The 12,954-nt window shown below is 35.3% G+C and overlaps 1 long non-coding RNA gene across 1 annotated transcript in view; it reads right to left on the reverse strand.

Annotated features, from left to right (window-relative positions):
* Nucleotides 1-12,954, reverse strand: part of LOC110355678 (uncharacterized) — a 53,403-nt gene extending 40,449 nt beyond the window's left edge. Inside the window, exon 1 of the long non-coding RNA XR_002408528.2 lies at nucleotides 440-12,954. This is a non-coding gene — a long non-coding RNA (uncharacterized LOC110355678). The remainder of the gene's footprint in view (nucleotides 1-439) is intronic.

Raw genomic sequence — 12,954 nt, forward strand, 5'->3', positions numbered from 1 at the left:
GAGATAAAGAACCACACTGAGACAGGGATGTTTCATTCCCCGATCTCCCACACTCATGCCATAAAGTCTGTCCCCAGTTCCAAGTCAATCTGCGGCAATAACATTAACATATCAATTCCCTATGCAAATTGTCATCAAAGAATCTCAACATTTACCTTCTTTGCAAAATAGTTTATTTACAACTCAGGGAATAACAGATGGTGTTGTTTAATTGCTGAATCAAAAATCAAGGGAAGAGGAGGTGAGTGACCCTGAGCAGCAAAGCACAATGAATTAAATTTTGCATTAAACTGAAATCTACAGTGTAATTGCAAATGCAGGCGTGCTATGCCCTCTTTATTTTAGATTGCAATCAACTGCTCATTTATATTTTTATTTTTTATAATATATTGTTTTTTATAATTTAAATAGTTTTCCACACATTTTTGCTGAGACTTACCTGAATTCAACCCAGGCTTGTTAGTAGTTTGAGTCCTCAGAGTCTGTATATTTCTAGTGAATTTAGTATTTTTTTTAAATGGATCTGCCACATTTAATATTATTAGTCCTATCTCATAGCTAGGGAAAACTGAGATATCCAGAGAAGGAGCTTGCCCTGAATGAGTCAGCATTTCCCAGCAGACCTGGGAAAACAAGAAAATCTCCTGGGCTTTCATTAAGAGCCCTACCAGTGCCCTGCCTGCAGATTGCCTTTCTGCTACAGTGGATCAGAGTAATGTGGCTTACCAACACTAAGCAGCTAAATAAATTAAATCCATTCAGATATTCTGAGGTAATCTCCCTGTGGTCTCTGACAGAAATCTTGAAAATATCCCGAAGTTAAAATATGAGGTTAGCTTTGGTTCCTGGCTTTTGATTCGCTTATTAGTAACCCTCACATTTCATATTTAAAAGCAGGACAAATTAACTTCCATATAATCCAGAAGTTAGTTTTGGAGGAAGTAAAGCTTGTTTTGCTTCCAGTCCTCTGCAAGGGTGTTATTTCCTTGGTTTTGTTTAACTTGATTAGTTTGTTTGCTTTTGATTTGTACAAAATATTCAAAAGCTCTCATCTCAAGCTTGAGGCACCCTTGACATATAGTTAACAAGCAATCATAAACCAAACAACTTAGTTTAACTCCCACGACAAAAGATAACCAAACAAGAAAATTAATCTAACGTTTCCCATCCTATAAAGATAATTTCTCCTCACATACCTCCCAAAGACCCACAGAGGAAAAAATGTCCAACAGCTATTTCTTCAGGTTAAGTTCAGAACAAATCAGGGGACTTCACACTAGCTGTCAAACTTTATTAAATTGAGATCTGCTCAAAGATTTCTTACGGTTACATCATCACTTTTGAAAGATGGTGAGGGTACTATTAATGTATTAAAAGTGACTCTACACTGGTTCAGAAATGCTGTGGACTAAAGAAGCATGTTTTCACTCACATCTTCTGGGCCTTCTGACAAGATGAAACACATAAGAGCAATAAAATAGCAACTTCACCAATGAGGCAGTGCAGTGTATGCACCCAGATTTTTAGGAAAGGAGGAGGAAGTAGGAATACATTTGCAGCAAATAATGCCAGAGTAAATTCAGCTACGTTTGGATGTCTTGGAATGTTCTCAGGTCGTTCCTGTAATAAAAATAACAACTACCAAACCTCTCCATGTAAGCAGTTGTTGGGGTTTTTTTGTCAAAAAACCCTAGCACAATCTGCCACCCTAAAACTGTACTGCGAGGGGGACTGGATGACACTACAAGGATGTGAAGCAAATTCAAAACAAACACCAGGATGTGGTTCTTTGTGTAAAAGGTAGATGAGCTATGAAAGACTTTCTGAAATGATGTTAAAACTTTACAAAAGCTCAAGGCAAGGTCTGACTTGAGGGCTACTAAATAGACAGAAAGTACAGCCAGCTCTGGACTTGCTGAGATGAAAGTACTCGTAGGTTAAAAGTGTACTGTAAGAGAAAGTATCATATATTCTTGTCCAGGTCTTATATTCTTACACTGTTATCTTTACACTTGCTTTTGACTGCTTTGAGAAACCACACGAAGCCAGATAGACCTTTGATCTGTTGCAACATGGTCATTCTAACTTTTTTAATACTTAAAGTCCAGTGTAGGAATTAAGGGGAACAGGAAACCTGCAGAGCAACAAATTGTAACAGAAGAGAAGAAGAAAAAATCTGTGAAATGAGTGAAATGCAAAATAATCACAGCAAAGACTGCGTATGTGAAGCTATATTCTCCACCTGAAAATATTGGAATAAACATTTAGTGCTTCGATGTTCTACATTTACTTTTAATCAAAGTTCATTCAGCATTATGTACTTGATTTGTTATTTTCTTCTTAATTTTAGTATACATAAGTTGTGACTTGGGGAATTTTCTTTACTGTAGGAAGATTATTTTACAATTTGTCAATACCACCATGCAACTCATCTACAAAAAGGTAGCAAAAGCTTTTATAGATAGTCATAGAAAGAAATGTATTTTGCCCTATAATCATACTAACAAAACTATTAATTCATTATCTAAGGCTTGAAGAAATAAAAAATGTGAATATTCATAGAAGATACCTCCTAAATGTGCAGATTTCAGACAGAATGAACTTGAATATACTTCAGCCTTCTAGCAGTAATTCAGTTTAAGAATAATGACCTACATTTCCCATGTTTGATTGTAAACAGTGAACTTAAATGAAATTTCTCCTGTCCTTTGCTTCAGAAAGGAATTTTTAAGATTACTATGTTTGTTCCTGTTGTCTTCTAGAGACCATGAGCAAGTATTCTTAAATATCTAGAAGCACTGATTCAAGAATTTCTGAATTTTTTAATTTCTTATTACATGTTCTCTGTGTACAAGTAAATATGTTTCCAGTGGGGGAGCCTGGATGTGCCGGGATATTTAGCAAGATGAAATGACTTACAGAAGAAAAGAATTCTGCCATTGGAGTCCTACTGGCTTTAGGCAAGAGATTCTTGGGAACAACTTTTCTCAAACTAAGAAATTTGAGTTTAATTTTAATTTAATGTCCCAAGTGTGATTTTTGCAAAGCAGGAGCTCCTAATTCCAGAATCTCCTTATGCTCTCCTCACCCTCTGCAATAAATAAATCACAAATACAATGGTAGGAACTTCAGTCTGAAAGGATTTGTTTCCAGTCATATGGTCATGCCCTTAATTCCATTCCCAAAGTTCAAATTTAAATCAGTAAAAATAAATAAATATATAAGGAAGGTGAGGAAGGAATCTATGTGGAGATATTATTCCAGCTTTATACACTGAGGAGGACTTCACCAAATATAATGAAAACCATCAGAACATTAGAAACATACAACTGAAATATTTGCATTTGTAAAACAAGATAATTCACAAATGTACAAAAATAAACTGACATATCTGGAAAGAACAATTGTTTTCTTTGTTCTTTTTGAGTTGGAGGGATTTCTTGTAAGCTTCTTGGCTTCATTAGGCATGTTGAAATTAATTTTCAGCTTTTTTCTCTCATATTCTCTGTATATAACAGTGTCTGTTTAACATGGAGTTTTTATGTCAAATTAATGTCAATATGTATTTGGCATTTGTAATCACCATTTGTTAAAGATGCTTTCCTGCACTTAAGGTTCAATTTTGCTCTCCAGGTTTTTTGCAGTTACTCCCATTGACTCGATTTTTCATCAAATGAAGCTATTGTAAAGTTTCCTTGAAAAAAAACTAGTGTCAGGGAGGTCAAGATAGATTCCACTCCTTAATCGTGCTTAAATTCACAATACATTTCTCCTATTTGTATATTCCATATTTTATTAATGGATCTGAATAAATAAAAAATAAAGATATTATGCTGACTCATAGCTGCACTGAACAAGTTGCTGTTTGGAGGTCACTGAGTACCCAGTTCCACAATGAGCAAGTTAAATACTGTAGCCAGTATCTGAGATGACCTTGTTTTCAATAACTAGGGGGATTCATAAGCATTTTTATTGTTAGCAGTTCTGGATGTTACTGTCTGAATCTTTCATATTGCTGATACCCAAAAGTACAATATCATCAAATGTCATGATGTTGTATCAATATTTCTCTTAATGGTGAGGGCTCAGTGAAGCTTTGAGAGCTGTGAGTGAGCATGCAGATGTTTTTATGTCTCTGCAGTGCCAGTCCCTGTGTTGGCTGGACTTTCAGGCTGTGGCTAAAATTACAGCACAAGACAGAGCTGGGTCTTTTCTATTTCCCCCACCCACTGGACCTGCTCCTCTTCTATTTATCCCATAGAGAGGAATTAGGCCATCAGTGTTTTGACTGTGTCTCACTTTAGATGATTGAGGAGATTATGTTGATTTGGGGCACTGAATAATGAATGACTGAAGGGGAGGACTGTGAAGGACTAGTGTCACAGAGCTGAAGAAAACGGAAAGGTGGGAAGCAGAAGGCCCCATACACCTCCCACAGCCTAGGAGACCAGGACAGTACCTATAGCAAGACTGAAGCCACCAGATGTCTTTATCTAATGCTCTGTGGCTTCAAACACCCCCAGGACACACAGGTGAAATTCAGAAATAAAGGGAAATGACATAAATAATTCAGTGCTAAAATAATGTTATTCCTTGAGGGACAGTCTCTTGAGTTTCAGTGTATGAATCAGGTTACTTAAACTCTTTGATTTGCCTGGGCCTTTTACAGTTTTAATCCAATTGTTATTTTCATGGCTTCACATACCACAGCACTTTATAAATGCAAAGTATTCATGATGAAATAAAATGAGACTCTGAAAGTAGAACAGAAGTGATAGGAGTTCCTTAGAAAAAGTGTGTTTGATCACTCTGCCCTTCTCAATAATTCAGAAGAGCTTCACCTTCTCCCTTCAAAATGAATGTTCATCACAAATCATTTTGCCTGGTTGCATTACCACTGGGTGCTCTGTTATGGCCAGGATCCTGCATGAAATAAAATTAAAAAGTGAGGGGATTGAATCTGTATCACATAAAGATAAGGAAACTGCATTTCTGCTGTATCTTTTTGACACTTACCTTTTTAAACCTTATTTTTCTGACCTACTTTTAACTGTTGGAATCTATTTAAATTTAGGAGACAAAGGGGCAATATGTGAAGTTCTGGTAGGAATTAGGCAGTCAAGGCTTTTTTTAGAAAAGCTTGAACGCTGCCATTCCTCTCTGAGATCTGGCAGGGACTGGCCAAATAAACAGAGACTGGTCAGCTGGAAAGTAAGTACAGACTTTTTCCCAGCAGAATGCAGGGGTGTAAAAAAAGTTGTTCAAGTGTTATTCAATAAGTTATTCCTACCCAAAAGGATTTCCATGTTAACTTCATTTTTTTTTTTTTTTATGTTTCTCCTTTCTAGATGTATTATTGCCTTCAGAGAAACACTGTCAAATTCATGACAAGAGCACTGTGTTTTTATGGCTCTCTTCTTTAAAGGATCTACAATAATAATAATAATAATAATAATAATAATCATCATCATCATCATCATCATCGTCTCATGTATACATTTCTTTTGAAAATCAAAAACTCATTCCTCTCAAACATGTTCTTTGCGGCCTCTTCTAAGCCACAGCATCTGAAGAACTTTTTTTTTCTAAATCACTTGATGCTAAGAACAGTTCCATGCAGAAATTATATGTAATAAACTGATTTTTAATCATAACTACTCAAGGACACTTTGTCATAGGAAAGTACTCCTTAAGGGAGCCATTTAAAATCCTGTCTTGCCTTCAGCAATGCAAGCACTTGTGTTTTAACTTCCAGTTGGAAAAAATCACACTTATAAGGACTCCTCTCCAACACCTGTTTTTTTATGTTCTAGCAACTTTTCCTGTTCTAATCTGTTCTTTTTCACTTCTCTGCTGTTTGAGTATTGAATTAGGTATTCTATCACAGTAGTTACAAAGAACCTAAATCTTACTCCAACAGTTTCATTAAAAACCCTTAACTGTTTTTTATCACCATCTGTGTGATTTTATAGACATTAACATACCATTAATGTTACCATTAACTTATATCAACAAACAAGAGGTACTACTATAAGAAAATAATGACTGCTATAAGAAAATAATGACTACTGTAAGAAAATAATGGAGTGATCCAATGAATTTGGCTCATGACATTGGATTTATTCTATTGTGACTCAGACCTTGAGTAGAAGAGAAAAAAGAATTATTGTGAGAATCTTTAAATTGAGAATCCTTTAAATAACTCTTTCTTCAAAAAATAACGTAGTTTTAACATTATGGTATTTGCATGGTTGCATCTTCCCATAAACAACAACAACAACAAAGCTTTGGATAGGAATAGAGAACTTTGGCTGACTGAACTGTGTTTCCACTAGAATGAGGTGCATTGAATGAATCCTAAAGTAGGCAGCAGTTACTAAACCATTTCACTTATTCAACCATTTAAATATGCATGTAGGAACTAATATATAGAAGTTCCTATTTTAAAAGATCTTGGTTTAGTTATAATGAGACACATCAGCCCTACATCCAAAAAAAAAAAAAAAATCTCATGGTTCACCTCCTTCTTTCCTAATATTTTCCCTTCTTCAATCCAGTAATGTCATCATGAATGCCAAGATTCAAGAATTAGTAGTGTGTTAGAAACCAATAGTCTGTGAAAGTGAACTCAGTATAGAAGACAGTAAATACTTTACATAGGTTTAATAGATCAGTATAACACTAGAAAACAAGTGTCTGTTGGAATGAAGCAACCCAGATTCTGCTTTCATTTACACCAGACTAAATACGATTTCAATTATAGTAGAAAGTTGCTTTTATACTATTTATCAAAATGCAGAATAGCCAAATATTCAACATCACATCGTGCAGAAACAGTAATGAAGCCAAAGTTTACATATATGGCATTTTATGAATCAGCAGCTATCTCATACAGGCAGATAAAATAAAGGTAATCAAAAAGTGGGTGTAAGCAAGCAACTGTATAGAGCAGAAGAAATCTTTTTTCCTTGGAGTTAAGCCCTGATCAGTGATTGCAAAGTTCCATAAAAATAAATGCAGTGAAAAACATTTCAAATTATTTATTGATATAGCCTAGTGTTTTATGAAATTGTATTTTTCAGAATATTCAGTTTCAGCTGTTTGAGTACATATGACCACCATCACTGATTCAGGACATCACAACAAAATTCAGTCAACAAATCCCAGCAATCTGAAACCAGCCCACAAGAAGCAGAGCTTTACTGACACTTTCAAACATCCAGCTTTATTTTCACACTACAAGCTGTCTAAAAAAAAAAGCATCTGTAAATACTTGATAAACACATTTAGAGAAATCATTATCCAATTTTGACATTCCATCTTAAAAGGTATGCCAATCAAGGAGCACAAACGGTTGCTTCTTTTCCAAAAAGCAAAACAAATGTGTGCTTATTAAAACTCCTAGTAAAATGCAAAGGAAAAAGGAATCCAAACAAGCCCATCTTTCATTAAAACTTAAAAAACCTCTCAAATGTATATAAATAAGCCTGAACTCATTTATTTTTCTGCACAGTGCTCAGTTTCTCAGAGACCCTTCACTACAGTCGGGAATTTCAAGCATTGATCTATACATATCTGAGCTGTCTTTGATCATTCCTTCATGTCACAAGCAAATTCTGCACAGAGCCTAGGCAGTTGCCTCATGAATAACAGTATTCGAAACTTTTATATACCATGCTAATGCATTTAACTGATTTGTCAGTTCTTATCAGGAAAATATACCCATTAAGTCAGTAACTATACTATAATATATATGTGTTATTGTGCATTTATAGAAATTACAAACTAGCACTATTAAATCTGCACTCAGCTGAAGTCTGAGCTTTTTGGGTTTGACCACTGAGCTTTCAAATAATTACACAGCTTGACTTTTACGAAGCCTAAATCCTGACTCTAGAGCTTTGAGTTTTTAAGCACTAAAGATTAAATTCCAAGTTTTGACAGCACCTTTGGAAGACTGAGAAGTCAGATGTGACACTTTCCTCTCTGTCCTCTGTGGAAGCTGTCATTAGGTTGGCTCAGCTGAACAAGTTCACATAAAGCGAGAGCTGCAACATTAGCACATACAGGGAGGGCTCCCAAAGGCAGGCAGCATCTCTGCCACTGATCAAAAGTAAAGGAAAACATTGTTATAGTGCTATCCACAATTTATGAAGTACACAGGTCTACAAAAAACCCTAGCAGGATCTCAGTAAGAATTGGAGTGCTGATTGAAAAGTCTGTTCCCTTTATACTCCCTTGCAGAAGTACAACGTTTACCAGGGTGTGTTCTCCCATTAATAAGACTGGAACTCCAAAGACGTCTGTCATTAAACACTGACTATACCTCACATGCACTCTTACCTTTGCTTGCTCAAGCAAAGTATCAAGGTGGGGTTTCTCAGGCAGCTGAGAGCTGCTGTTTTATTTCCCTTGCTCTTCAAGGAAGGGAAATACATCGTAGAGCGTTGCTTGTTTGTCACATCCACTTTCGGAAGGCAAGACACAGGTTTTGTCATGGCTTCTGTCAAACTCCCCTTGTCTCCATCTTACTGTAACACCATTTCCCATAAAGGAAAACTGGTGTACTGCCATTACATAAAAGGCTTTAAGGCATAATATTGATATACTCTGTATGTATTTAATGTCTTCAATTTTTGTGCATAGCATATTTATCTATGCACAATCTTAACTAAAGGCTATAGTTTCTATAAACTTTGAGAGCCCCTAACCAATGTTTATGACAAAGCAAGGAACAATGTACCATTACTTACTTTAGAGGATCCGTTTCCAAATAAAGAGTGTACAGCAGCAGTATTTTTAATATTTCAAGTTTAGAAAACATGGTTGTTCATTTCCCTGAGAAAAATCACCATATTATCTGTAGACCTCATATGTAGAAGTTGAGGAGTCATATTTACAAACACAAATGTTACTAGCCCCAAGGTTCCTTGATTATACCTGCAGAAATAAACAGTTTTCTGGGATGTACAGCCACTGTTTTACACTAGTGTACATTACCACATGTAATTCCAGTCCACTTAGTAGGAAAAAGCTGAATAGGAAAATATTTCCATTGTGACAAATTTGTGCTAGTCCAAGTAGAAAACACTGAAGATGCTATTTCACTTGACCACATTTGTTGCAACAAATGTGTGTCTTTTAGAGGACTGATTGTGGCTTATCTGAGTAAGCAAAATTGATATGTGAAAACAGAGGGAAGCACCTGAACATCAGCTCCATGATGTGTTCTTCATCCCGTTCTAGTGATCTAATAGTCTCTAACATTATTAGTGTTCTAATAATCTCTAACCCTCTAACATTTAGTACAATGTATTGGCAGGTTATAGAAAGGTATTGCATGCCTTTCTGTACAATGAAGATTTGCATAGGACTAATTACAGTAAACAGTCTTAAAGAATTACACACCAACAAAAAGCAGCTATTGAATTTTTTCACACATACAGGACATGCGCTGCAAAGGCATGTACTGTAAATTTCTCTTTCTCTGTAAAGATGTATTCATCTATGCATAAATAGCTAAAATTACTTGTGAAGCCAACAGATGTGTGAGCCAGAACCCAATCCTCACTGAAAAGACAGTTACAGAGTGGTCCTTTCTCCATGCACGCTTATTTTGCATTCAGCCAACAGATTCAGAGTGGATTCTATCAGACTGAAGAAAGCTTTTCACTCTCATTTATGCAGGCTCAAACTCTGGGAATTATAGATACTCCTGAGACATACTTTATGATTGTTCCTTTTCTTTGGAAAAGGGGACACAATAGAGAGCTTTAGTCTTTGAACAGATTACAAAAGCAAATCTAAATATTTTATGGGATTCAACTGCCATAGTAAGGAGCTACTGATTCATAAATCAAATAAAACAAAATTCCTTTTACTCTTCCATTTGCTAAGTCAATGACTTACAGCTGCACAATATGGACATTACTGAGGCAACTTCTGTTCCTGACTCCTATCCTGTTGCCAACTGTCCTGTCTCCTGACCAAGTCTATTAAGCGCTATGCACATTCTGAGACCATATGAAATCTCAGCAGACACAGACGAATACCTCACAACCTATGACTTTCTACTTTACCTTTCTAAAAATGCCAACCGGCAATCTCTGGAAAATTATCAAGAGGAATATTACTGCTGTGAGGCACACTCTATTTTTATTATCAGGCCAATATCCTCCACAGCACTGCTTATCTTCTTAAAACTTTCACATAGTTTCTGTGATTACCAGCTTTTTTACGTTATTGCAATTTTGAATTCAAAATTCCTTTTCATACTCACTTTACTAGAACTGCCTATGGCCTGACCTAAAATCTTTCACTTCTACTTCAGGCAATTTCTAAACCAAGCACTGATTTTTTTACTCTTTCTACTTTCTCAAGCACTTCTTCCATATTTGCATTCATGACTTCCTCTTGCCTTTAATTCTCTACCCTTTTTCCTCCAGTTCCTACAGTTCCTACAGATTTCACCTATATCTGCTGCAGCTTCTTCCTAACCTCTATTACTTGGTTGATTTTCCCTCTCTCTCAAAAATGTTAAAAAAGTGGTTGAAAAAAATCATACCTCACGTATCTTTTACACCATTTTGTATGTTATTTTCTGGCTTATTATAGAAATTCAAACCTCCTTCTCTAGTCCTCAACCTTCTGCAAATTTTCTTTGGATTTCTTGAGTCTACGTCTTCCATTATGTTTGGGGATTTTTTTGTTTGTTTGGTTCATTGGTTGGTTTGTTTTAAAAACAATGTGAATTTAAATATGCTGATCTGGCTACACAATGAGAGGTTGTCATCTACAAGATGAATGTTTGTCACCACTAATCCTTTCCAGCTGGTGCCATCATCACTTCAGCACAATGCCATGTATAGCTAGGATTCAGTGATCCTTAACCACTTAAACACTTTAACAATGGATCTTTTTAAAAAAAATCTGGATCATTTTGACAAAACCAGATCAACTGCATATGCATTTATGTAACTGTATTTGAGGAACCTCAAGCAGGAGAGAGATGGGGAAGCAGAGAGAAATAGCCATGAGGGTAGGCCGGTTACCCTGTCTAGGCTGAAGTCAGAGTGGAATGCCTACCCACAGCCTAATTCTTTAACCCCCAGTCTCATTCTCAAAGAAAGAAAACTAAATTAAAAAAGAAGGGATAAACAAAATGTATCACAACAAAGCCTTTGCTCATTTCTTTATTCCTTTGCTACATCATTATTTCCTTCTGAAACTTCAAACTCTATTTAAAGCAGGGATCTTATCTCACATATTGATGAAACTACAAGAGTATTTTCAGCTTTCAAAAGCTAATGGCAATCCACATTGTAAAAATTCCTCCCACAGCTTGAAGTGGTGGGGGGGCCAAAAGGGATATCCACTGAGTTGGAAACCTTTCCTGCAAATTTTTAGTAATATAAGTAGTGTTTACGCAGAAAAGCATTCACTTCAAATCAATAGTACTACTTGTATGGAGATCACTTAAATGAATGCTTGCAATACAGATTCCTGTTATTTTTAAGAACACTGGTTTCCTACAGATTTAAATTATTTAAATGGTATATTTTGCTTCTCTGTGTATATTATGTGCATGTACATTATTTTAACTCATTAAAAATGGACATGTAAAAATGTATGTGCTGCTTACATTCAAAGTTAAATTGTTTTTCATATTGATGTACAGCTTTTTTTATAATTGAAAGATTTTAGTATCAGATAACAATCACAGGACATGCTTCCTACATGCAGAAAATTACAACATGTAGAAAGGGGGTGGAAATGTTATTTTGTTGTGACAAATGAACATCATATTTACAGAGCACAGATTTATTTGTTGCTACAAATTATATGAATGCTTATATTCTAATTATGATTCTAGAAATGAACAATAATTAGTATTTCTAGCAGATTGCTTACATTATAAACAGTATTACATGTGGCAGTCTTGAGATTGGTTAATTTTTTCCTGACATCCTCCTTTCCTCCTCAATTTTTTGTCATTGACATTCACAAAAATGGTCATCAGAACCCACTGGTTTCTCCTGGGTTTACATTATTCTTTTTGAGCTGCAATGCAACTCCCTATCAGCATCACTATAAACCAAGAATATATACTTCATTTTTTAACAGATAAGTAAAATAGTCTGTAGATGAGAGAGGAATATATGAATAGAAATGCATTTTATTCCAACTTGCAGTCATGTTGTAGAATGCAGAGGGAAAAAAATATTAGGGAGTGTAAGACAGTTAAAAAAACAAATTTCTGGGCTACTTTCTTACTTCTACTTTCCCTTTGTATAGCTAATATCACCTAATTATAATTTTATCAATACTGATTTAATGCTCCACTGTGGGATTGCTATGTTATTGGTATTACCAATTTTGCTGCAGGTGACTTTCTTGATATGGTAGGTGTTGGCTAAGAATTATAATAGTATTCCTACAAAAATCTATAATTCTACCTTGATAGATCTGTAATTGTTCCTCTTAAAAACACTAAAACCAGGGCTATCAACAATTGTTTCCTCCCAAATCAGCTTGATGCTTGTAGTTGTACTTCCCATGTGTATCTTTAGAAATGAAGAAAACATTCTTCTAGTGACACCTTCCAAGGTTTTCTGATAAAAATTCCTTTGTTCTTGAGCATGTTTGTTGCTGAGGAAGATGTTGCATGTTAAGTTTAAAAAGTCAGAGGAAGGATTTTTCTTTAAATGAAGTTCTAAGGAAAAAACAATACCTTCTCTAGAAATAACCTGTGATGTTTACCCCTTTGTACTCATGTTCTGTTTTGTACTCTAATAGAATTGAAAATTATCTCAAATTTTATATTAAAGTTTCAAGGCATTTCCCAATAGAATTAGGAAAATATGGGCTTCAAAAATTTACTAGCAATGAATATCATACATCACTAGCAATAAGTTTGTGATATCCTAACAAGGTAAGGACTGGCACGATGGCTTT

This window comes from Columba livia, chromosome 2 (assembly GCF_036013475.1).
Source record: "Columba livia isolate bColLiv1 breed racing homer chromosome 2, bColLiv1.pat.W.v2, whole genome shotgun sequence".
Lineage (NCBI taxonomy): Eukaryota > Metazoa > Chordata > Aves > Columbiformes > Columbidae > Columba > Columba livia.